General features: G+C 40.2%; 1 protein-coding gene across 1 annotated transcript in view; it reads right to left on the bottom strand.

The window, feature by feature from the left end:
* The window catches only part of TMEM132D (transmembrane protein 132D), a gene marked incomplete at both ends in the record, with an annotated part of 200,627 nt that overhangs the window by 169,975 nt on the left and 4,492 nt on the right, over positions 1–26,160 (bottom strand). The gene's annotated exons all lie outside the window — the stretch shown is intronic.

The following is a 26,160-nucleotide window of genomic DNA, read 5'->3' as shown; positions in this document are numbered from 1 at the left end:
CTCAGAAACATCCCTTAGGGCTTATGCCCTCTGGTTTCTTTCAGTCTTTTGAAAGGTCACAGTCTGACATTTCAACAGTGTTAGAAGTCATTGTCTTCCTTTCTATATGTGTTTCCCACCTTTACTGTTATTCCCTTCTAGTCACAAGGCCCAAGGCAACAAATTACTTCTTTGTAAGAAGACTAGAGCTGGGAACTGCACTTGGAGACAGATTAAAAATAAGTCAAGGCAGCTCAGGTAAAATAATGCTAGATAGAAAGAGGTTATGCATAAAACCAACAATCCACAAGAAACATGGAATTAAAATAGAATATGCACCTTCCCCTGTGACTTAGATTGAAAACAAAAGACCAGAGAAGCTCAGCTCTTTTCTATAATGGTAAGTGGTATATTACCAGTTATTACAAATGCTTCAATTTAAATCATTAGAATTCTCTCTCCCCTAAATCACAACCAAAAAATAAAACACAAAAAACTTACTTTCTTTATAACCAGCATTTGCAGCTTGTACATAACACGTTGTCTTTTCAAAGCTGTTTTAACTGGTAAGGTCACCAGATAGCCTGAACCGCTCCTTAAATGAAGAGAGGGACTGAGGGGAGGAACTCGGTATTTAATTAGAACCCACACCAGGGGATGGTTTGGCTAATTGCATGACTTAGCAGAACCTCAAGGCTGCTTACATTAAATGAGTTCGTGAGAGCCTTCTAGAAGCTTTTATGCTCTTACAGGACTCAGAACATCCCGTGCTCCAGTAATGCCTTTCCTGACATCACCTCCAGCCCACAGTTGTTCATCGCAACATCTCCTAGGAGAAAATTCTTCGCAAGTGTCTGTCTCCTCACTGCAGCACCGCAACAGGACTGAGTGGCCACGGGAACCGGAGAGGCAGGGAGTCACAGTTCCTGATTCTTCTGCAAGCATTTCAACAGTCCTGCTGGGGAATAGGTCGAGTTGGCGGGGGGGGATTATTGTTTTTATTTTTTGATTGAAGGAAAAATTGCAAAAAGGTTGTTCTCTGAAAATTTCTGCAGCTGTAATTAGGGAGTGTATTAAATATGTTGCCAATTAGCTTAATTGGCATGCAGGCTGATTGAGACCTGAGTAGGAAAGGTTTCTCATTACTTAAGGGGGTAAGAAAGAAGTAAAGGCCAAAAATTCTCATAAGCTTGGTCAGAGGAGGAGGACCAGAGCAAGTGTTTGACTACTGCTCAGGGTGAAGTAACAGTCCTCCAAGTATTTGAAGAGAACAAGCTCATTGCAGGATGGTTTCAGCTGTGTATCGCTAAATCCAACACTGAGTGCTAGAGGAATGATGATTTTCAGCTGGCTCTACTATGATTTCATCAGAAGACTAATCAGAAAAGAAAAAACACACACATACTGGTCCATTTGGTATTAGGTAAAGCTCTGGTAGGAATTGTAAAGATACTCAGCTTCATCAGGACAGATATAAGAGCTGCAATTTTAGGCACCATGTACCTTCCAGTAACAGCAGTAGATGGCTTAGATATTGGACCACAGGAGTTCTAATACTGCCCAATGCCTATTAATTCCAGAGTGACACATAAATCCTACTCAAAAATATACCAACCGTAGTGCTTACCAAATACAGGCATGGAAACTATCCTATCAAGAGCAGAAGAACATAGGATACATTTCTGTCTGTAAGTAAAATTGAAATAAAAAGAAGTAAAGAAGGTAAATGTATCCCACTTAGATGAAAGAATAATAAATGTCCTCCTTATATTATTTTAACAGTCTTCTGAAAACTTTGTCATTTAATTCTGCAAGAAATTTCAGAGGGGCTGTTGGAATTTTGACCTTTCTTGACAGTGTTACTTTCCTGATCAAGGTGTGAGCATTAACTGGTAACTACTCCCATTCATATCAATAATGTCTGTTTTAAAGTTGCAGCTGCAGTGTAACACCTAATTTGAATTAGTGTCTGTGAAAAGAGTAGATTCAGCACATCTCATTTATGTGCTTCTCTAAACAGGAGGCAGCCACACAATATAATTTAGTGTGTACTGTAGTTGGCTAATAGAGAAGCCATGCATTGAGTAGCTTTTACTCAGAAGGTTTCTGTAGCTTGAAATCTGAACACTTAACACAGCAGAAGAATTTAATTTTCTGGGGCACAGTTTCTCACTGACACAGGTGCTCTTATAGGAGAATTTACAGTGTCCATTATCTTCTCAAATAGGAAGCACAAGAAACAACCATGCGAGAAAAGATGTTATAAAAACCTTCACTTAATCTGAGATTTGTGGGAGTAGGGCTCTAGTTTAAACATCAAAAGCAAAGTTCAAAGTCCTACCGAAACAGGATCTGCAGACGATAGTGTGTAACTCCAGGAGCTGCCCTGCCCATTTAGACAAATCATGGCTGGAATTCTTACCCAGTCATTACACAGCACCATTTATCTTCCTTAGTGTCTGTGAGTAATGGAGAGGACACAGACATTGACAGACTACGGAAGATTCATTACCTTGGCCACTGAGGAGGGGAGTGAAGAACAAACACAACGCTTTTCATCTCGCTTTGACAAAATGGCAGGGGAATAAGTAAAACATGGTCAATACCCTCCTGGGAATACCTGACTGTCAGTTTGCTAAGAAGCAAGAGCACTTTTTGCCTTAGGCTGGAAAAGCAGCTCTTAATTGGAATCAGATTGCGGCCACCACACGCACAAGGTCGGGCACAGCGAATGGCAGCCAGGCCACTCGAGAAGTCCAGGGCCAGTCTGTTCTCATTTCTTCACAGTTCAGTGGTATTTTCCTCTCTTTTGGGCACTAAGAACCTTTCAGCTTCGCACATGGGGATGCAGCATGCTAGACTGATGCAAGTCCTCTCTTTACCCCAAGAGCCTACATGTCAGGGGCAATCAATGTAAAATTCCCTGTGTCGAGCCCGGCAATGGATCTCACCTGCAGATGAGGAGGATGAGTCAATGTCTCTTTGATATGTTTTTCAGGAGGCTAAACATTAGCTATAGTATTTAGAATGAAATGCACAATATACAACAGTGTTGATACCACGTAACCCACAAAGACAGTAGAAACACATCTTCATAGCACAAATCACTGAATGAGATGCATGATTATTTCTATGGAAGTTGGTGTCCTGTTATTTACGCGCTTCACTTCCCCTCCTGGTCCGTGCAGATCTCCATAACAACATACAACTTAAGGATACCCGAGAAGAAGAATTAAAGGCAGACTTGGAGGGCCTAACAGAAATGTCCCACAAACAACAGGATGAGGAAAAAGCTTTAACTGAGATTTCTTCTGTCCCTGTTTAATAATATGTTTAATAACAAAGGGACACTGCAATGAAATAGGCACCTAGGATAAGACATGGTGTATGCAAACTGCACTAATTTGCACATAATGGTAGTATACAAAACCTTTACTAGGACATTACTCACTGATCCAAGAGAAACCCCAGTTTTAGCAAGGAGTAGATAAACCCTAAAACTAACCTAGTTTCCAAACCTTGTGTGTGGAAGCACCCTCACGGCAGCAGATTCAGTCTCGAAAATGAGAAGCTGCATCTTACTTTAATGATCCGCTAAGTAAAGCAGCTCCTGAAAGCCGGTAAATGCCGTCTGGGGTGGCGATACTCACTCTGCTTGAAACAGGACAGATGACTCTGTTGCTGGGTACAGCTCAGCAAGTTTGAGTCGCTGTCACAGATTCTGCTGTTGCCAGCACTCTGCCGTGGAGGCCAAGGCTAATTACCAAAGAAAGCAAGAGCTGGATCATATTTAAAGGTGTACAGGCAAATAAATAGACTTTCTACAAGCTGGAAAAATTCAAGAGATGAAAGGATAAAAGCCACCGTAAGCCAGCGTGCAGTGTCAATCTGTCAAAGGGGCTCCGGCTTCATTATCACCTCCACCGTGCAGTTCTCCCGGTGCTTCAGCCACGAACGTGGCACCGGGAGATTTCAAAGCAGGTTACATAAAGCTCCTCCTTGGCAAAGATCCACGGTTTGATGCTCTGAACCATCTTTTATGTCATGTTTGGTTTCACTGCACCATTCTGATTTTAACAATACTGTGGATAATAAATGAGTATGTTTCACAACTTGGTAAGATAACCAAAATGCCAGCATCTACCTAATGAGCCTTATAATTGAGTTGTAATGAATTTTCTGTAGTGCTGTGTAATTTGAATGGTGCAAGGGGCACTGGAAAGATACTGAAGAGGGAACAGTTCTAACGCCTCCGTTTTCAGAAGAAGGAAAAAAATCATTTCTAGTTTGCTCACACAGTTGTTATTCCTGGCAGCATTCAATTTAAGCCAATGAGATTACTCATGTGAGTAAATTAAAGGCCGCAGAAATAAGCTCCGAAAGGTAAAGGTGACAATATTTAGCTTTTCTTTGTGCAGTGTCTATATAAAACTGTAACGCATGCCTGTGAAGAAGCAGTTTACTATAACATGACATGGAAGCCTGGGAGCTCTGAAAAAGCTAATATCCACTTTAAAAAATATGATCAGGATTTGGACATAAAAGCAAGAAAAGACAAGTCTCTGTTCTTTTGCTTGTTTTCTCCCTCTGTTTGATGAACGTTACCTCATTTGGATTTCAACTTGAAAAGCAATTAAAAATGAAATTAGGTCAATGAAATCAAAGAAATACTTTTAGATCTCCTGACTTGCTGACAAACTTTTTAAAAAGAAGAACAGCAGATGACAACTAACAAATAATGTGCTTTCACACAAAACATGACTTGAAGTAAAATGCACGAAACACCTGAGAGCACTTTGGTGAGTACGCAGAATATTCTGAAATACATTTAATGACTTAAGAATAAACCAGGAGGATTCGAAGGATTCTGAAAAACTTTGGCACATCCAGCTTTCTGTGTAATGTTTCTTGCATTAAAAGTGTGTGGCTACAAGAGCTGAACAGAAACCACTAATTTCACTTCATAGGAGTCTGTGGCAATATAGGGGTCTACTATGGTATAGGAATTTCATATTATCAAAGGATCTCAAAGAAAAGCTGGATTCAGTTCAGTTTATCCAACCATGTGTGGTTTTGACACATGCAATAAAAAAACCCAGTCTGGTCCAAATCTCCATGTGTTCAATTAAAAAGGGCTCCAAAGGACTTCACCAGCTTCAGATCAGCTTCTTTGTCTAGATTTTGTGCCATAATCCAAACCAAGACAACAACTGATTATCACTGATGTTCTCTGTCTATTCATTGATGTACAGAGCGGTTCCATGGTGCCAAACTGTGGTGTCAATAAGAACCACGTAGCTACGCTGATCCAGGAACGAGAGAGGCAAACCCAGGAACTGCTATGCCAAGCAAACTCTGAGCTCTGTTGGGATTGCATGTGAAATAAAGGCTTTGTGTTTCCATTGTCTAAGGAATGACTTGTGCCTTATTGCAGAGAGTCTCATTTTATGCCAGCTAAATATTCAAATATTGGCCTCAGGTAATCAAGTGACTTTCATCGACCTCGACTTTCCCAGTCCACATACTAAATTAAAGCCAAAATCTTCCCACTGACGCTACTTGTTATGTTACCAAGAAGTTCTATTCCTCAAGTTTATGAATAGAATACAGTTGGCTTTCCTCAGCTCTCCTATTTTTACAAGCCTGATGCTTGTACAACCTGGCAGCTTTTTAGCTCAATCATATAAATGTCTTAATACCCTACATTGATTTGGAATCAACACAGTTGCCGACACATGGATGAAAAGCATCTGGAGAATTCGTTGGTTGTTATTTCAAGCTGTTTATTATTCCTTGAGGACTCATATGAACACTCAGAACTATCATGCCTGCATTAATACTGCTCTCCTACACCTCTGGGTACAGTAACACTGTACATTAAAGATGCTTTAGAAAATTGTTTGCGAGTTGATATTGCACTGGGATTACTTTGTACGGTCTGCAGCTTTGCACTAAATAAATACTGGAAAACCGCACGCTGTGAAGTAGGCAGTTTGAACTCTTCAGTCTGGCCGTCAGATCACTGCTAAGAATAAAAATAAAGCTCTGATATTTACCGAGTTATATTTTAAATCTTGGATTTGGCAGACCTGTGATTAGGAAAGACTGGAGGAATGTTAGTAACACTGTGCTTACAGACTAGCCCTGGGAAACAATCATTCACAGACTGGTGAAGGAGCTTCTAAGCTGGAAAATTCAAAACTGATTTCACATTCCAAACCCAGAATCTTTCATTTGAAGTTTTTTAAGTGCTCCGATTAGAGTTTTGGACTATAACCCACTATAATGATTACTCATCATTTTCTATATCCATCCTATCTCCATATTACATTATATATGCATGAACCCACCTAGTAGAGAGACACTATATCTATGTGTCTATCTAGACTATTATTAATCATGTAAAAGGGGAAATTAAAATAATTTGCCAGATGTTATTAAAATGTCCAAGTCATTTTATCACCTTGCAAAGAATAGAGAAGCCACTACGTGATTGTTAATATACAGTAGAAGGAAAATTACTGCTTCAGGTGTGGAAAAAGTTGTAGTCCCAAGCCAACTTGAGACAATCAAATCAGCTCCAGCTGCCTGCAGGACCTACTGTAGCCAAAGCTGTTCAAACAGCAGTCATTTCAACCCCGGCACAGACATGCCTGAAAACATCATGCAGAGATGGGGTGCTCCAGGAATCCAGAGTAGAAAGACATACCAAACAATGAATGAAAAACTTGCATGTAAATGAAAAGAACCTTTTCTTCTCCCCCTTGATAAAGGAAGATATTTTTGCTATTATTTATGGCACTTAAAGAGCAAAGGTGGCAACAGAGTTAGTAATAAATTAAATGGAAAAATCCTGGAAACACAAGGCATGGTCTCCAAAACGTATGAGCAAAACCAGCTCTTAAGTTGCATGTGTATTCACACAGGTAGCAACACAAATGTGCTCTTCCCTAACCCCCACGCAATTATATGCACAGGCTGCAATTAAACATTAAACAATCAGTTAAAGGAGAACAAATTAGCCTGTTCATCTTTAATACTCAGATGCACCATAGCCCTTTTGCACTCCCATAATTCTACCCCCAAAACCCCCTCCTGCCTTTCCAGCAGGCTGAGGAGGCACAGGCCGGTCTGCGCCCCAGAGCTGCCCCAGCCTGCGCTGACCAAAGTCCCCATTGATCTCTGTTAATACTCCCATATTCTTTCACAGTCATTTGCAATGGTGGATCTTTCATTTCAACGGCAACTTCCTCCTGCTGGAGAACATGCCTTATCTATGTTCGCAAAGCACAGCCTATATTAACAGTATTATATACACCTTGCTAATAATAAATATTTACCCAGCAAAGCAGCAGCTCAGATGCAACATTCAGTTTCAGGAAGGTCCTGGTTTTTTTAACCAGAATCCCCTTGGCTTGGCTCAAGGGCAAATATCCTAGAAAAACTAGTTCAAGATCTGAACAGAAGCAAATGCTTTGGTCAAGATGAAATCCCAGCCTGCTCACAGCTTTGGGGATGATGGTTACCCCTCAATATACACACTGTGTCAAATTTACCAGCAGAAGAGCATTCTACAAAAAAATGGGAAAATCTATTAGGTAAGCCTGAGAAGAAAATGTATACTTGGAGTAAATATCTGTACTGTGTATAATTTCAAGTTTGCAGATACCTTTCACATTGTTTCTTGTCTACACAGACCAGGAATAAAGTCAATAACTAAACAGTATAATCTGACTTTGCATTCTTCTAACACTCTTTATTTGAGGATGCTGAAGGCATTACAGTAAATATTGTTGTTCCAACAAACTTTACAGAAAAATAAATAACAAGGAGTCAAACTGACACCCCAGATTTTCATTGCCCTCCTTCAGTTTCTCCTTCCACTCAAAACATCAAAGAAAAAAACCACAAACAAAGCAATTGCAGCTCTTCTGCCTCAGTCTGCACATACAGGCTTAAGAGTTAACAGGTCTCATAAGCACAGGCTCAGTCTGACTTTCACCTTTCTCAGAGGAAGGAATTGCAATAACTTGCACAGAAATATTAAGGATTCCTTTTTATTTGTCTTCAGATATAAACCTTAAAGACTCAAATACTTTCAGGGTTTCCTCCTCAACCACAGATATGTGAATTTTTTTAATAAATGAAAGTGGGATTCATAGCTAAATCCGTAACTTCTCAAAAGGAACAAACACCATGAGACTCATTATTCTACCACAGCAATCCTTCAAGTGCAGAATATAACCATACTTTTAATCTTACCTATCAGCATTACTGCAGGAAATTTTCCGGGCTCTGAGAGCATTCACGATAGCCTTTGGTAAAGTGGGACGAAATGCTGTGCTCATGCGTGAACGATCACAGCTGTTAGAAGGGATTTTCTCTTTAAGGAAATACTCATGATACACAGATGGACAGACTGGAGAGAGAAGACCTGAATCTGCTCGGCACATCAACCCAAATAATGTTGCACAGAAGACGAAACATACATTCAGATCAACCACCTTCAGAGGGGCCTTCAAGGAAAAAAATATGGAGGAAAATCTTAAACTGGAAGTGCAACAAATGGTGGGAGGGCGACAACTCCACGGCTTCAGAGAAACAAAAGCAAAGAAATGTGAGAGAGATGCGACTGGGAGCTGCGCTCGCTCCATCTCGCTCATCTCCCACCCTGCCAGAAGCACAAACCTCATGAACTAATGGCTCCAGCATATTCCAGAGCAGCTTTCCAACGGCTGAAGTTTCACAGATATCGGTACCTACATCAGTTAAATGAAAGCCAGTTCAGGTTTATCTATCTATGCTGCAATCACGCCTCCGTTTGTAGCCTCAATGTATCATAAATCCAACAACAAAAACGTACCTAGCAAAACCGGTGGAGACTGAAGTACTCCAAACAGATCAGTGAAACGAGTATCATCTTCTGAAACATTATCAATACTTTTCTTGTCTGTTTTGGGGTGGGTTTTTGCCAAATAATCCTCTTCCTAACAGATCTGGAGCTACCAGAAAAGAAGCACTGGCAAGTTTCTCCACACTTAAATACACACATATGGAAACAGAGAACATCTACTAAAAACAACATATGTAAAAGTGCTTGCCACATCCCCAACGTGACTAAAGGTAATCTTCATGAAGAAAAGTGCAGTGTATCTGTTTATATTAATGTTAATAACTTGTTAACTAATGATAAATGTATGATAATTTATTCTAAGTGAAATGAAGTGTGCCCTAAAGGCAGACGATGCAAATGCAAGCTCCTGCTCACACAGGTTGAAAGCATGTACATTAATAACCACATATTTTGACTGCAGTGAAAATTATTGCATGAGTGATACGTTAAGGCAGATCAAGACAGAAGAACACGAAGTATCCCAGGGTTATCTAAAACGCTGTGCAAGCCCTGAAGTTTGCCACACTAACATTCCCAGTATTATCAGGCCCTACAAGTGCAAAACATTTAATTATTTCTCCCTCTCTTAACAAACATACTTTTCAACTTATATTTACATGTTTTTTTAAAGCTTTATGCCCTCGAGGTTTCGCACAGTGCATAAAGTCAGTTCTTCCCTTGCAAATGGCGATGAGAACTCCATGCCTGGCCGTGGTCCAGTTCCCACAGAGCCACGAACTGAAACATACGCTCTTGTCCATCTTCAGTTTCCTCTCCCTAATGCCATTATTTGTACCCTGGAAATACTTGTTGCTGCTGAGACAAGGATGTCACTGTGCAAACCCATAGTTATTGTCTTTATATCCTACGTGACACTCTAAGTATGACTCACAGAATCACAGAATGTCAGGGGTTGGAAGGGACCTCGAAAGTTCGTTTTTGTATTAAAAAAAGGGAAGGTGGCTTACACCATTATGTTTGGGATGTCTCCCAAATTCATACAGGAGGAGGATAAAGTAATTTCCTTCATCCTCGGTAAAATTCCAGGACGTCTTCACTCATCCACCAAAATCAACCCAGTGCAGCAGACCTAGCACATCTGGAAAGCTGAATCCATAACTACCATCCAAGTAAGTCCACAGTCTGATGCCATCTCTCCTCATGCTGAGTAGCCCCGCTGGCCTCTGGCATCATTCAGCAGAGGGATGTCAGAACTACCTCGTCTGTGCTTCCTACAATGAAGATTTGTGAAACACTGGAAACCAAACACAAGACGGAACTTATTTGTTTCCCCTGAAGATATATAAATGGGCAAGGCCATGTCAGGGAAATTTAAGTTTAAATTTGGAATGAAGTGAGGATAGCACAGCTGTCATGAAGCAAACTGCATCTATGGAAGTTATTTTCACAATCAAAAGCAACCTTTGCACCCCAGCCACATTTATTCCGCTCTCCTTCCCTTTTCCTTCTGTGTACCTTCGCACAGACACAATTGCATAGAGCAAAATGACAAGGCATGAAACAGCACAAAGCACAGTGGGGAAATTCAAATGCAGAATTTCATTAAACAAAATGTATAGATTTTAAATGGCTCTTTTTCCTCTTGTGCATTCATTTCATTGTATAGTGAGAATCCATTGACTTTTCTTCTTTAGTTTTGGATGCACAACTTTCTTCCCAAACACAGACAGATCTTGAGGCATTTACTACTTAATATGGATCAAGGCCTTGTTTGGGCAAAGCTTAGTGCTGCTCCCACCGGAGTCCACGGCCAGTCTTGGATGAGAACAGCAGCAAATCTCTGCAGCCACAGGCTCTCGGAACGCAGGACAGAGTCTGTTTTCTTCTGCCCTGCTCAAGTCCTGTCCACATGAAACAGCTGAAATCCATATCTGCATGGGAAAGATCATCATCTGCCATTCTTCAGAGATTAGATCACCAACCCATAATTTACTCCTGCTGCTTCGTCAAGCTTTAGTGAAGACTCAGCAGGAGAGAGCTTCTTTAATACCAAACAAACCAAGTTCTTAGCAAAGAATTTGCTCTTTACTTGGTGTAATTAATTCCTTGACCGCTACAGAAGGATACTGTGAGTGCAAACACTCTCCCAGACTGTAATGATTATGCTAATCTAGTGAAGATAAAAGATGTGTCGTGTATTAATCAAAGTCCTGGGCTCAATTTTTCATTGTTCTTGGACTAAGTGATCAATATAGTAACACTCATTTGCCACAAGTACAGAAGGACTCTAGTAGGATTTCACATTTGTCTTGTGCTTGTGAACGAAATGCAGCTAATGAAGGTACATCATATAAGAAAGTTAAAAGGACATAGAGGTAACGAGTGTCTGCAGTGGCCTCCCGTGTTGCCATTCTGGGGTAGTACAGCAATTACTGCTGTGTGCCGTCCTCATGCAGCCAGCCGGCTGCACTAAGCAGCTCAAATCTCAAATCCTTAAGAGCATGCTGTTAACAAACCCTTGTGACTTGTAATATATACAACTATAACATGGAAAAGTGAATATAGAACAAAAAACCCAAGGGCTAACTAGTAGAAATTGTTACTGGTTCTAAAGTTTGATGCTTAATTTGGCTTGGAGACTTTTCACAAAACTGATTTCAAACTCCAGAATCCCAACATGGCTTTGAATACCATTTCTTAGATTATTTAAGTCACCCCACAGATTTGTGCTACAGAAGGCTCGACGCAGTTCTCAGAACCGCCAGTCACACACTAATTTGAAGCATGTTGTCGAAAGGACAGCGAGGCGACCACAGCCAAATGGGACTCAGTAATGGTCTCCAGGCTGTGTCTGTGTGCTCTAACAAACAGAATTCATACAAGTTAGGGAAAAATCCCAGAACCTGTAAAGCTGCTTTCACTCAACCCAAAACAAAACAAACCCTCAAACCCAAACCCAAACAAAAGGCCACACACACACACAAGCCCAAACAAAAAAAAACACACACCGAAACTTACTTCTGAAAGTGATTTCAAAACAGTTGCACCAAGAGTAAATTTTTAACTCCTAGTACCAGTCTACATGAAAAAGAGACTTGATCCTGAAATCACTTTCTAGGTATCTAAAAACATAAGAAGCTAACAAAAAGTATTTCAGAATTCCCTGTTTCCCTAATTGAACCTATGTCATTAGAAAACAAAGTGCACCCCAAGAGGAGCTGCTCTGGACAGTGAAACCCTGATGTTCCTCGAGCATCCCTGGGCAGGATGGCAGCATTTCCATCCCACAGGGTCCCTGCTGTTCTGGTCTCTCTCTCAGCCACCTTTCAGACTCAGAAAGACACGCTACTACACTACTTTAGTGTCATCCTGCTTGTCACCCAAATGGGTCCCACCATAACACAGGCAGGAAGGATTTATAACACTCTACAACTTGCTATGTAGGTTAATAGCTCATCTTGCCTCCCGCTGTACATATGACTCCCATTAGTACTAATAACTCATAAGAAAAAGACAAATGCCTTCCAAAAATCTAAATGAGTTCTCATCTTCAAAAGCTTCTTTTGTTAGCAGTAAATCTCTATGTATTTTTTCCTAATACAGTGGATAGAGATCAATAATTATTATACTTTAACCAGCAGGAAATGACTTTGCAGTCAGTCTTGTAAATATAGCCATTAACAAACTAATTAAAGAAGCCATTAATAAATCCATCTAAATTGATTTCAACTTTTCTAAAGAATAAGGAATCACACAAAAGCAAACTCTGCTTTGAACACTGTGTCAGCTTTCAGGGCAGATGAGTGAACAGCAGAAAAATTCCTTTACAATTGTTTCCAATGTGTTTTATTTCTTTCCCATTTAAGTACACAAAATACTCTTTAACCACTCCATCGGCTGAACAGAATGAAGAAAGAAATGCTACAGTCAGACTGGCTTCCCCTTCTACTCACCTGAGCAGAACCACTGCAATTAATTGGATTTTTGCGCAGTTCTGAATGATTGGTATGAACAGATTCTCCAGGATCAAGAGTCAGATTCTGAACTGGTATCACGGACACAAAGCAACATGTTGATTCCATCAGTTAACTCTAGAGGTGGGAAACAACCACACCAAATCTCTCAGGACTCAGTTTTGTGTTGCATCTTCATTCCAAAAAGCCCTGCAAGAAGTGTTGCAATTCTTCTCAAGTATCCCAGAGTCCCAGAACGGTTTGGGTCAGGTGGGATCTTTAGAGGGCTCTTTTGAACATCTCTCAGCAATGTTCTTAAGAAATAATTGTTTAAGAACATGTTTAGCTTGTTATCTGGTAAAGTTATTTCATTTATTGGCACATTTCCTAAAAAATAATTTTTAAAGTATCTCTTTTTAATGAGTGAGAAATAATACGTCCTTAACAAAGACATTTCCTCCCAAAGAGGAATTTCGAATTCGTATTTTTGATACATCAAAAAGGTGAGAACATAAAACAAAAAAAAAATTGCAAGGTTTTCTTAAGGTAATTTTTAAAGTGGGAAAAAGAACAGCTGCCAGCTTTTAAACAAGAGATCCTAGCAAGGCTTACCATGTCAGGAAACAAAGCCAGGGAAAGCACATGTATCAAAAGTGTGCTGGGAAAGCACAAGTGGCTCTAATTAGAAAATTTCTCTCCCTGTTAAAATCAAAAGGGATAAATTCTGTTTCCTGTTAAAGCAAAGTAAATCACAGCAACTCCCCAGAAACTGTTCCGCCTTAACATTAAGGTAACACGTAGTTGAATTTAATCAGGGTTCTTGAAAATCAGATGAAAATTAAGTTCCACAAGTGCTACTCACACACACAGAGCATCCCATTTTCTAAAAGGTTTGTTGTGTTTTAATCCATAGAGAACAATGACATGGGCTAAAGTGCAATTTGTGTGTTGTTAGTAAAACCTTACAAGTGTGTGGTTCATTAAACGCTCACAGAACACCCTGCTGCACTCAAGGGGTGAAAGCAGATTGTGACACAGATTGGAACATTAAACCAGGGCAGCATTCCATTTTGGGATTTAGGCAAATCAAAAGTATATGAAGAATTTATTTTTAAGGGTCCTTTCCTTTCTTCCTCTGACTTACATTATAGCCTGAAACAAATGTGAGAGAATTTGTCTTGTACCCATATGTAAGTGCTCTATAACATCACTGCAATCTTGGAATATTTTGTCCTATCTGAGAAACACAAACCACACACAGAATGGTATCACAGCACCTGCATATGAGAAAGTCGAGTCAAATTTACAGTTCAGAGAGGCAAGACACCAAAAGCTTTGGGAAAGGCTAATTTAATGCATCTGTCGCATACAATTAAACAGTCAACTGCAATCCAAAACATCTATTTTTTTTCTTCTTCAGACATGAAAGAGCCAATTGCCCAGGCTCAGAATTAAACATCTGTTTCATGAAACAAAGATATTAACCTCCAGTTTTTTATGAACCAATAAAATTCAGTCATTCAGGACTGCCCACTAACAGTTGTTTTCTCCATTCCATAAATTGCTACAGCCGGTTCCTCAGTGTAAGCCACCCAAGTGATTGAATTTTCAAGGTAGTGAGTGGGCTGTTATTAATCTATACTCTAGCCCCAAATCTCTCCCTTCTTTTGGACAAAACAAACTCCTCCGCTGTCCTGCCCTCCCCTGGGGCCTCAGCGGTGCGGGATCCTCAGGACAGAGACAAAGCAGCGTTCAGTGACTCTGCCTTCTCTGTATCTTGTGTCACAGGGCACCCACCTCGTTCCTCAGTGGCCTACATTGCCTCTGCTGTTAGTTTTATCTGCCACGGATTGGAAAAAGCTCTTCCTGTTGTCCTTGACCCCTCTCGCCAGGTTGAATTCTCAGGAGCCCTGAGCTTTCCCAGTTGCCTCCCTACACCCTCTGACAACAGTCTGATATTGTCCCCAAGTGGCCAGCCCCTCCTTCCATGGTCTATAAACTCTCCTCTTCCACATCTCTCAAGAAAAACCCACAGCTCCATTTCCTCTTGAATATCTTGTTCTCATCAAAACAGAAGCAAGGTATTTGACCAAAAGATGAGCTTTCATCAGGAAAAATTACAGAACAGACCTCCAGAAACTCTGTGTATTTTAATAGACCATTAGATGGTTTTCTCCTCAAATTTTCTTTAGCAAAGTTATCAAAGGGTTGGAATTTGAGGCCGAATTCCCTTGAGAAGAAAAATAAATCTACCAAAAATAGTTACAAGAGCTTCCCATGGATTAAAGGTTATGTAAAAAGCCAACAGGTCAGAAAAACCTCTCTTCCTCCTATCCCTCCACAATACTATCTAATTAGATTGAATGCCTTTTTATTTCGTTCAGTGCAGAGAATTTCTGAAATCCCAGTTTAATCAAGCCCGAATCCTCCTGCTCCTCTGAGGCACCATTTCCTTCAAAGCCATAAACTTCAGCCAAGGTTCTGTTAATTTTACACTCTTTCCCTCCCACTTGAATTAATAATAACCAAAATCTAATACTATTCCAGTGTTTCACCTACTCTTTATTAAAACACTTAATTTCTGATTTCTTTAAATATTCTCCCTTATGCCAAGATCTTCTTTGTTACAGAAAAAAAAGATGACATTTAGAATAGTTGAGCATCATGAGGGTGTTGAAGGGTGCCAGACACGAGGAATGTGGCTCTGTGCTCTCATCTATCGCATCCAGCCACATGCAGGTTCACATCAGTAAAAGGGCAGCAATTCCAGGCACTAGAGATACTCTCTAACCCAGCAGAGAAGGACCTTACAAGGCAAAACAGCACCTGTGCAAGTGGAAACCAGAAAAATGCAAACTGGAAAGCATGTGCTTTTCATTACCAAGGTGACAATCAACAGGAACAAGCTCTGCCTCTTTAAAGGTGACCAAAACAGAACCACACCCAAGCACATTAATATAATGTGAGGAGGCTATGAATGTGTTATGTTATATTCCAAAAAGAGTAGCTGAATTAATCTCTCTCAGCATTATTTTCTTCTCCAAGATTTTTTCTGCTCCTACCTCGTCCCCTAGATAAATAAATAAAACTGAGGTCTTTGTCATGGTAACTATGGAGTTCCTTAGACAAGCAGCGTCCCAAGGAGAATTGCCTCGGAACAAGATGCCCACTAGATATTCCGAGGCAAGTCACGAGGGAAATAAATATTGAATTATTCTGGTGTAATCATGTCTCAGTATCCAGTGTCTTTGAAATGGTATATAATCAGCTCACCTGCCTGCAGCTTCTAAGAACGTATCAAAAAATACCAGCCTGTACAATTCTTAATAGTAGAAACTGATTTTTCTGAACACTGGAAGCTTGGTCAGCCTGGAAACATATCTGATTTAACAGAACGCTCTGAACATCATTATCAGAAAGGAAAATAAAGAAAACCAAGCACATCCCTGCTTTTGGGAGCATCAACCTGTGCAAAGTGGATATCGTGATACTAACCAGCTCTGAACCAATGTAACGAAGATTTAATTTCAGGAAGCAGATATGGACTATGCATAAAAGAAGCAGGAAAGCTTTATCTGGGTACGATAAATCTGCCCTGTGAGATAGCAGTCATTTGTGTAATCCTGGGGAAAAGAGAATGCCGTTCAATTCTATGATCAAGGGAAGCCTGAAGAACAATGCAATCCATGTGATTCTGCTTGGAAAGGACATCAGGACTTGCTGATGTTCGGTCCCTTCATGCTGCCACATAGAAACCAAGGAAAGGGAGGGCTGATTTGGGATAGATGTGTCTTCCCCTGTCCCTCCTCTCCCCTAAACTTCTAATCCTCTAGTCCGATCTTATCCATATAACAGCAAACTCCCACTGCAGACAGGTTCATGCCTCACATATTCACTACATATGCTTCCATGTTTTATTCTCATTATGTGGAAACAAAAGAGATTTTAATTAAAAAGAAGGCAGCTACCATAAGCCAGAATTGGAAAGCAAAAAGCCTTAAGCAGTTCTTTCGAGGAGTTCACAATGTCTGGCAATTTCAATCTATTAGGTATCTTTCTGCCCATAGAGATCACGATTAGCCAGCAAAGTTGCCCTTTCAATTCACTCAAAGCTGCTACTTCAATCTGTTCCATCTGTGCTCTCTGAACCTTTCATTTCCAATAGGTTCAGACTAATTCAGAGCAGCCAGGGAGGCTGACAACATCTACCTTTCTTTCACATCCTCGGGGCTACATGCTGACATCTTAAAAAGAATTTAGAAATAAATATAATACCACTACTTTCACACAACAGAATCATTAATTTGAATTCCATTAGGGTAGCACACAGGTATAATTAGGAATTGGTCCATGAGTGAAACAGCCGTTTGCCCCCATGCTGGTCTAACCATTCCACTGTAATAAAGGAAAACACTCCTGTGAGCTCACAGACTTTGACCTAAAAGCTGGATGCCTTAAGAATCAAGATGAACATCATTTTAAAAACAATTGTAACTCTGATGCAGATTAGTAAGCGTTTGCAACAGTCCTTGCACCCTAAGACACACAAACTAATAGCAGTGGTACTTGTGACAGATTTACAATCCCCAGATGGCATTTGTCCCCTACTATGTACGTCCTGGCGGTGGGAGAGGAAACAGGGGTCGGAAACAGGAAGCCAATGCAAGAAATGGTGAGCCATGGAGACTTACCAATTCAGTCACAGCACCAGGGCACCAGGAAAGAGAAAGCCCGAGTGACTAAGAACGGGGGCTGCCTGGGTGACAGGCAGATGTGAGACATCTCACACAATAGTGGTCTGTGATGCTTAGTACAGAACTGAGAGCTGAAGAGAAAACGCTGGGCTGGCTCAGCTCCATCGTTACGAAAGGGGGCTGCTCAGCTTTCTGCAATAGCAGACATGGTGATGGCCGAAAATGGGCACAGCTATGTGCCTGGGGCAAGGAAATAAAATCCAAATTTCTTCCTGGAATCTCCTGTATCTTTACCATACTGCAGCCTCTTGTCATCACTGTAACAGAATTTAGCTACTTAGAATTACTTCGGTGGGTTTAAGAATATAAAAGTTTTCAAAAATCTTTCAACTCGTCAAGATCCTCAGTATCCAGGTAAGAAGTGCCCACTTCAGGTTGGAGTATTACAGCTGAATCCAGAAGCAAAAAGTAGAGCAAACAAAATTCCGGACTCAAATACAGGAAAGCACCGCTGTTCAATGACTCTGCTAGCACTATACCTGTAAAATACTACTTTTTAATTTCCAGAAAAGGTCTGTCGTAACTGTTTCCACAGCCAAATTGTAAAACTTCTGCACATTTCTCCTGTACAGCTAGACCTTGACTCCAAAAGACTTATTGTTCCTTGTTGTGTTTTCACAGCACTTAGCACGGTTCTCATTGCAATATAAAATACTATGTCATTTCAATATTTCTTTCTCTTAAATTGCATGGTATCTATAGTACCACATAATGCATCATTTCTCTGTTACCAGCGCATTTGATGACTACTTGTCCATGGCAAAAGGCAAGTTCTATTGCGAGAGCTGCACACTCTACTTCAGTTGAGAAGGAAACAAAAAACTTTTGAAGATCACCCTTTGTCAGCAGGTCAGGGAGGAACAGCGAGGGCACTGGCGAAGTGTGACAGCTTCCATTAATGCAAAGGAAATAATGCTGAGAAAAGCCCTTTACTACTGGAAAAAAGAAGTGAGAATTAGGAAGCTTACAGGAATGAGACAATATTTTACTGCAAAAGGAGTTACTTTCAACCACCGAATATAAAAAAAAAAAAAAAAAGTAACTGAGCATCAGTTACTTTAGTTTTCCTTTCAGGTAAGTGAAACAAAGTACAAACCATTTCACATGAAATTATTACAAAAACAAGCAAAAATCTACCTTGGCTGTTTGTGACTTGGATTTATCATAAGCAAAATTAAGGTTTATTTATTCCATGAAAAATTATTGTAGTTCAATAGAATAAGGTCAAATATCCATGTAACTCACAGGATCACGGAATGTCAGGGGTTGGCAGGGCCCTGGAAAGCTCATCCAGTGCAATCCCCCCATGGAGCAGGAACACCCAGCTGAGGTTACACAGGAAGGTGTCCAGGCGGGTTGGAATGTCTGCAGAGAAGGAGACTCCACAACCCCCTGGGCAGCCTGGGCCAGGCTCTGCCACCCTCACTGACAAGAAGTTTCTTCTCAAATTTAAGTGGAACCTTTTGTATTCCAGTTTGAACCCATTACCCCTTGTCCTGTCATTGGTTGTCACTGAGAAGAGCCTGGCTCCATCCTCCTGACACTCACCCGTTAGATATCTGTAAACATTAATGAGGTCACCCCTCAGTGTCCTCTTGTCCAGCTCCAGAGCCCCAGCTCCCTCAGCCTTTCCTCACACGGGAGATGCTCCACTCCCTTCAGCATCTTGGTGGCTGCGCTGGACTCTCTGCAGCAGTTCCCTGTCCTGCTGGAACTGAGGGGCCACAACTGGACACAATCACTCACCCCTGGGCTATGGTGTAGGTATGTGTGAGGGCATCCGAGGACGTTAGAACTGCTGGGACCGTGCTGGTGACAGCCATTGTCTGTGCACATCCTGCCTACATAAAGCACAGAGCACAGGAAGCAGATATTTTGATTTTCCTTATTATGCATTCCTCACAATCCCATGTTTCACTATCAGTTCTTACTCTATGGAGTAGTAGCACGGAACAGAATACAGAGTTTGATCTTTATTTCTTTTTCTTGTCTTCCAATTTCCATAAATTTCTTCTTGCTTGCCCTCAATTTTCTGAGCTCCCAGCCTCGGTTTCCAATTATTTTCTGATTCCTCCTCCAAGCCAGTACTACAAGTTCAATGCCATCTCAGAAATCTGAGATGGTGCAGTCTGTTGCTCTTCACGATTCTCTCTGTTCATTTCAGTGCTAAAAACAAGACTTGGACTTGCAATTGGAAATAAAACAGTAATGGCACTGACCTATAATTAAGGAGGCACGCAGAAGTAGCAGAACTATGGAGGAATTCACTTACTGAGTGACTGAAACAAACATTTTTTCAGTCATGGTGAAGAAAATTAGGAGGTACCAGAAAGCAGCATTTGCAAAGGACCAGTCAGAATTTAGACTGAAATGAATACAATAGATCAGCTATTCCTAAGAGAGATGTCAAAGAAGCATAAAACATAACTGAAACTGCTACAATAACTCCATAGGCTCCAAATGAGATTTTGACAGTGGCTGTCTATCAGAAGAAGATAAAACACGTGAGAATGTATAGTTTCTTTGACAAATTGATCAAACTGGCAGAAAACATCTGCAACAAGTCAAAGCCCATACCCAAGAAGCTGAGGGAATGCTGCAGTGTCACCACAGATACGAACACTAGAATGGCTACTATTCTCAGGTTGAAAACATAAAAAAGAAATGACTCATTAGGAAAGAAATTATGTGCTTTAGGACTCTATGAGCTGAAACACTAGAAAAGTCCTGTTGCACCAAACAACATCCTGCAATGCTCTTTGCATTTTGGGGGGAATTTTTCTTTCTCTCTTGATCTTCATTGTCTCCCAAAAAACTTGCAGAAAGAAGTTACAAGCCATAAAGTCTTAAGATTTGTCAGAGCTAATTACTTGAGAGATTATCCTACACCCTACTGCAACAGCTAAAATCATCCAGGCTCTGTGAATGCTCGGCCCTGCACCCAAAGGCAGTTACTATCGGGCCATCTCTGTGAGAGATCTTCCGTGTGGAATTCACTGTCCCTGACTTAGCGACTGCCAAAGCCCAGATTTGTTAGCATTGCAAATATGCTGCCAAATTCAGCGTTCTTCTCTGAAGCTGCTGAAAAGAGAACAGTTGAGAAGAATCTTTTCATGAACCATCCTTTTTAATATTATTGATGCAATTTGATTATTTGATGAGAACCTATAATGCATATGACGACATTCTAAACATCATGACTATAAATACCATAACAAAGGTCTGCTATATATAGTATTCTCCACTTACAAGCATTTCTCTTTTTTCAGGGTCTGATCCAAACCACATGCATAATTCTGATAGGAACAGACGAAAGGATGAAAGGAGCATATGACTGCATAGAAATAGAACGAAAACAAACAAATAAGTGCTTCAACAGTGATTATTGTACTGTTCGTCTGATCTATTGCTGCTCAGATAAAGAGTCTAAATAAAAAGGCAAGATAAGACACAGCTGATGCTGATATATGTATTTTAAACTGCTGCAGCAGAAACAGCAGGGAGCATTTACAGCAATATCCAAAATTATGATAGGACAAAGGGGAAGAAAGGTAACAGCAGCAGCAGCAAACAACTGTGTAGGGATCACAGATCTCAGGTGTTTACCTTCGTTGGCATTTCATCCATTACACAAATGAAGCATTAACAAAAGCCAACTGACAGGAGTACTGCGATACCGCTCAAGATATCAGCCTGCTGACAGCATTTGGGAAATACCGTTTTAATTCTCAAGGGAATTCATAGAGATATTTGCTTTCTATTTTTTCTAACCTGAAATTTAGTCCATTAATTTCAGTCTGAATTTCAGACCTTAAGAAGCTGGGTGATTTCAGAAGATAGCAAGTCCACAGAAATCTACATGGATGCAAACATGACAACATTAAGGGAACATACACTTGGATGCAGTGTTATTAAAATGGTCCACAAGCTTTCAACCAAACTAGCCAGAAAATGTAAGAAAACCTGCAAAAGACAAAGATTCACATAACTCAAAGACTCAATTTGCACAGCTCTGTGATTGACCATTCATTAAATGATGATGGAACTGTCTGTTTTTTCAGCTACAAGGAAGTAATCTTGCCAATTTTCTCCAAAATTGTACCACCATGTGCATTTTCCATAGGTTAAAAATGGTAAATGTTTTTATTGCACAAAAGACTCCAAAGCTAGTGACTGCTGTGAGTGGTTCTTTTATCTGAAGGCATGGCATATCTCAGAATACACCCAAACGCTGCCTTAGCCTTGTGGTCTCGTCACTCAAGAGCCCACAGTAGCACAGAAGATTTGCTTTTCTTGGGGACCTCAGCAACAGTTATTCTTGAGTAAATGGGCAGCTAGAATTTGACATTCAAATATCTTGTACTGGCTCCCTACAGTGATTTACAAACCAGATTTATAATAGTACTTTACAGGGCACAGAGAAGACAAGAGAAACCCAGGCCTCAGATGGAAAACTTCATCTCGGCTGCAGGTCAAACTCCACGTACTTTAGAAAAAAGAACTTAAAGACTAAATAATAGGATTTTATCTCATTCTCTACGTGTCCTTATCAACTTCAGAAGAATCCATCTATTTTGACTGTTTCAATTTTCATGTCCCATCATAAGAGAAGGGACTAGCCAGCAGTTTCTTTCACCAGTCCATCTCGTCACCACCTCTACCCACTATGTTTGCAACTTATTAACATGAAGGAGCTTAAAATAAACCCCAAAGACTTGAAGGGGCAGAGAAGGAATGAAATATTTCTGAGATCTGTACCATCTGTCAAAGAACATTTTTTCCTTGTAAGTGGTTTGTTGCATTATTAATACAGATATTCAAAATCTGGTGGGTTTCTTTAATAGTTTAGTAACATAGATTATAACAGAAAGAAATATAAAAACATCTTTATGACATCTTTTTGTAAGAAGCTTTTTACATTCCCTTTATCATATTGCTGTTTGAAAAGGTTTAGATAGCTCATTAATTATAACATCATGGGATGGGATCTACTTTAGCTCTCAGAATTTTTTAATCACATGGACGTTTTCATTGTATTTTCGCTTTTTTCCCCTTACCCTGCTCTTTTTCTATTCTTACTGGCCTCTGAGTTGTTCATGTTACCCAGTGATCGGGACAACAACAATTCCACGTTCCAAGTTCTAATTCAGCCACTAGTAATTAATTATTTTGCTGTGGTAGTGTATATACTGTGGTAATGTACATTCTCATCTGAGAAGAGGGGCAGATATAAACAGCAAGTAAAACAGGTCCTGCGCTGAACAACTTGTATTCTGAATAGACAAGACAGTTTAAAAGAGAACGGGAAAGCAGAGAACTGAAGCAATTTGCCAAAGGTTACAAAAAGCCTATGGGTACCCTGACTCCTAAATCACCACTGTGAACCACTAAACTCCCCGGCTTTCCTAAGAAGAGAACACCAACAAGGTGAAATGATTGCATTTCCGTAAAAGGATAATAATACCTGCCTAAAAAATGGACAAGAAATAATGCTTTATAGGGTCATTTAAAAAATAAACTAGCACTATTAGAAGACCATTCTAAGCTATCAGTCATTTTTCTATTTTAAAGTCTATCAAATAGAGATATATCTGCCTCCGCAAAATATCAAACAGTATGTAATGCTCAATTTGTTGGAGAAGCCGATGTTCATGGATAGCTTCACTGAAGAGATCTTGTTTATTTTTGAAAACACAGAGCATGCTGTCAGGGCTGTAGTACAGGCTGGCTCAGTGGAAACCCATTAAAACCACTTTACTGGGCAGATGGTGTCAAAGAGTCAGAAGTATACAACAGAACCCTACTGTGCACAAGCGTTCAGTATGCAAGAAATCATCTCTTATCAGACAACTGCTGCAGGAGACACAGTCAGCCACAAAGGAGAGAGCAGAGCGCAGCTAAAGTCACAACAGCCTTACAACTGTTTGCTGAATAATATGGAAAAGGATAGGGAATAAGAGAACCGTTACTGATAAACCCCGAGTAAACACAGGAAGATCTATGGAGAGCATCATATCAAGCTTTAAAAAGCAACACATGGCTTTTATTGTTATTCACTGGAGGTGTCGCTAAGAGAGATATCACAGTTCAGAAGGACTAAAATAAGATTTGGAAAGTGTCCACTACATTTCGGATGGCCACCTTTTCACACCTGGATTTCCAGGATTGCTGGGCAGTTGGCATTTCAGTAGGATTTCTAAGAACAGGTCCAAAGAAACTCATTAGACACATCTGGAAAGAGCTACAGGATTGAGAATGTGAGCAAACTAGATCCTATTTTTGTTTCTGAAAATGTCCTAAAGATGACAGGCGGGTAACTGCTAATATATGGTGGTTTTACCCACCTGTTACACTGGGAAATTTTGTCAGAGCTCATCAGTTTCTTCAACAGTAGCTCAAAACACAATCCACGGAAACAACATCAAGGCCTCCTTTGTATGAGGAAAACCTGACGATACACCCCATACTGCCAAGAGCAATGCAGGAAGTTAAATGTAGGAATTTGCCATGCATAGACCCAATGTGTACTACCAAATTAAAATTAACCAAGCAAGACTAATTACATTAAGACAGAGATGCAAAACTCTGAAGCACAAATACAGATGTTTCAATTGTAGGCACGTTCAAATCACAACTCTTCTTTTCTTGAAGACAAGTGGAATGAGCCACTATGGCTCAGTAGAAAGCGGAGGATACAATTATGTACTAATCCAGGATCTTTGATAAATGAACGGATGGAAGACTAAGTGGTATTGTTTCCTTTTTTTATATCATAGATTGGATTAATAATCAGAGACGCTATTGGCTAGTTATCTCTGACAACTTTGGATTATTAAGATTAAAAAACACCATTAGCAGAAAAGCAAACGAGTATAAAATGGTATTGAATAAATTAAGGCTGGAACATGGTTACTAACCATTACCATATCAAATATCTGGAACATCTTATGCAAACCATATCACACAGCATTGTGAGAAAAGTTACCAAGAAGAACCCAAATAACTAAACAAACCAAACCAATTCAAAGTAACTTTAAAAAACAGAGCTAGATGGGCCTGCGAGAGGGTGAAGTAACTACAGGAGGAGGACAGAGGCCTTCTATTTTGTAAATTTGGGGATAGGTGGCATCAGCATAGATGCATTCACTACCAACCATTTCTACATAGTATGCCCAAGAAACCAAAATGTGTGCATTTTGCTAAGCAACCTTCAGGGAGACAATCACCTACAACACAGAAAACTCCCTCCGGAAACCTTTCTGGAAACCTTAATTTAAAAAACAAGGCTGAAGGTGTAAGAACGACCAGCCATTCTCTGTGAGTATAGCTGAAGCCTTTTAGGAAGTTAATTGATGCTACAGTGCAGACGCGTTAAGTGACTGGCAGACGCCTCCTGCCTTGCTTCACTGAACCACTGCTCAGTGTTGATTTAAGTGAACTTATGCTGCAGTGGATTAGAAACACACTCTCAGTGATCCTGTCTGAAGTACTGACTCAATAACAAAGAGTTCAGAGAAATAGTTTAAATTACTAGTTAGTTTCACTACAGTGGTTTTTTCTCAACCGTTTTAAGGACAAGAGCCATTTAACTTTTTGAAAGAAATCCAGACCGTCTTACACAGTATCGTCACAAAGGTCTTTGTTTACAACCAAACGCAAATTGGGATGCACTCTGAAAGCATCCTTGTTACTTCTGTTTCCTCTCTTTATTTTTTTCTAGCTTGCATGCATAAGGTTTCTGGCACTGGTTTCACAACACTGCTCAGATGTTCTATGAATCACTACTGGTGTGTGGGCCACGGGCTGAAAAATACCACTCCAGAAAACTCTGTCTACACTCTGAATTAAAGCCTCCTAGAGGCAATGAAACCCCATCTACTGGCTGTAACGGGCTCTGGATCACACTCACTGTGGATCAATAGATGGATCTTGTATCTTACATTGCAGAGCTGGAAGTTATATCACCCTCTAGGTCAAGTTCAAGCCATGCTACTAAAGTAGAAAGTGGAAGCTTGCATAGACACTAACAGGCTGTGCTGCTTTGGAGGATGAAGACTTTCAATCCACTTGTCTACGGGCCATCAGACTAACACCTTACACTGGAATTAAGTCCATTTGATAAAAGAAGAAATCAAGGACATGAAGAAGCCAATCTTCATTCTACAGTTAATTTTCCTCCCATGGAAGAGGGTGAAGTAGCCTAACATTCTCAAATATGTACTTTAAATCTGCTCATAATAATTAGTCTTATCTAAATGTCTCTGAACTATTTAAAATCCACTTCATTTTGAACTGCCATTAATAATGCAGTAGGCAATATTACACAGACTGGTGAAAATCAAGTAATTTAATGTAACACTTTATAAACCAAACCTGTGATGAATCTCAGCTGCCTCTTCAGCTTCTCTGCAATCAATCTGTCTGAGCCATGTTTATGTATCCCAGGACCAGGGACAGACTGCCACTAAACTTGGCATCCGCAACAACTTCAGGAGCTTGATTTAATGTGAATGCAGCATGAAAAATCAAATTATCTTTTGATTCTCTCTTTTATTAAATAAAACTGATCTTTACTGAATAAAGCTGCTTTTATTAATATCTAAAACATTGGTTGGTGTCA

The sequence above is a fragment of the Streptopelia decaocto genome (assembly GCF_964273445.1).
Source record: "Streptopelia decaocto genome assembly, chromosome: 15".
NCBI lineage: Eukaryota > Metazoa > Chordata > Aves > Columbiformes > Columbidae > Streptopelia > Streptopelia decaocto.
Note: the sequence above shows the minus strand (reverse complement) of the source record. Positions and strands in the feature narration are given on the sequence as shown.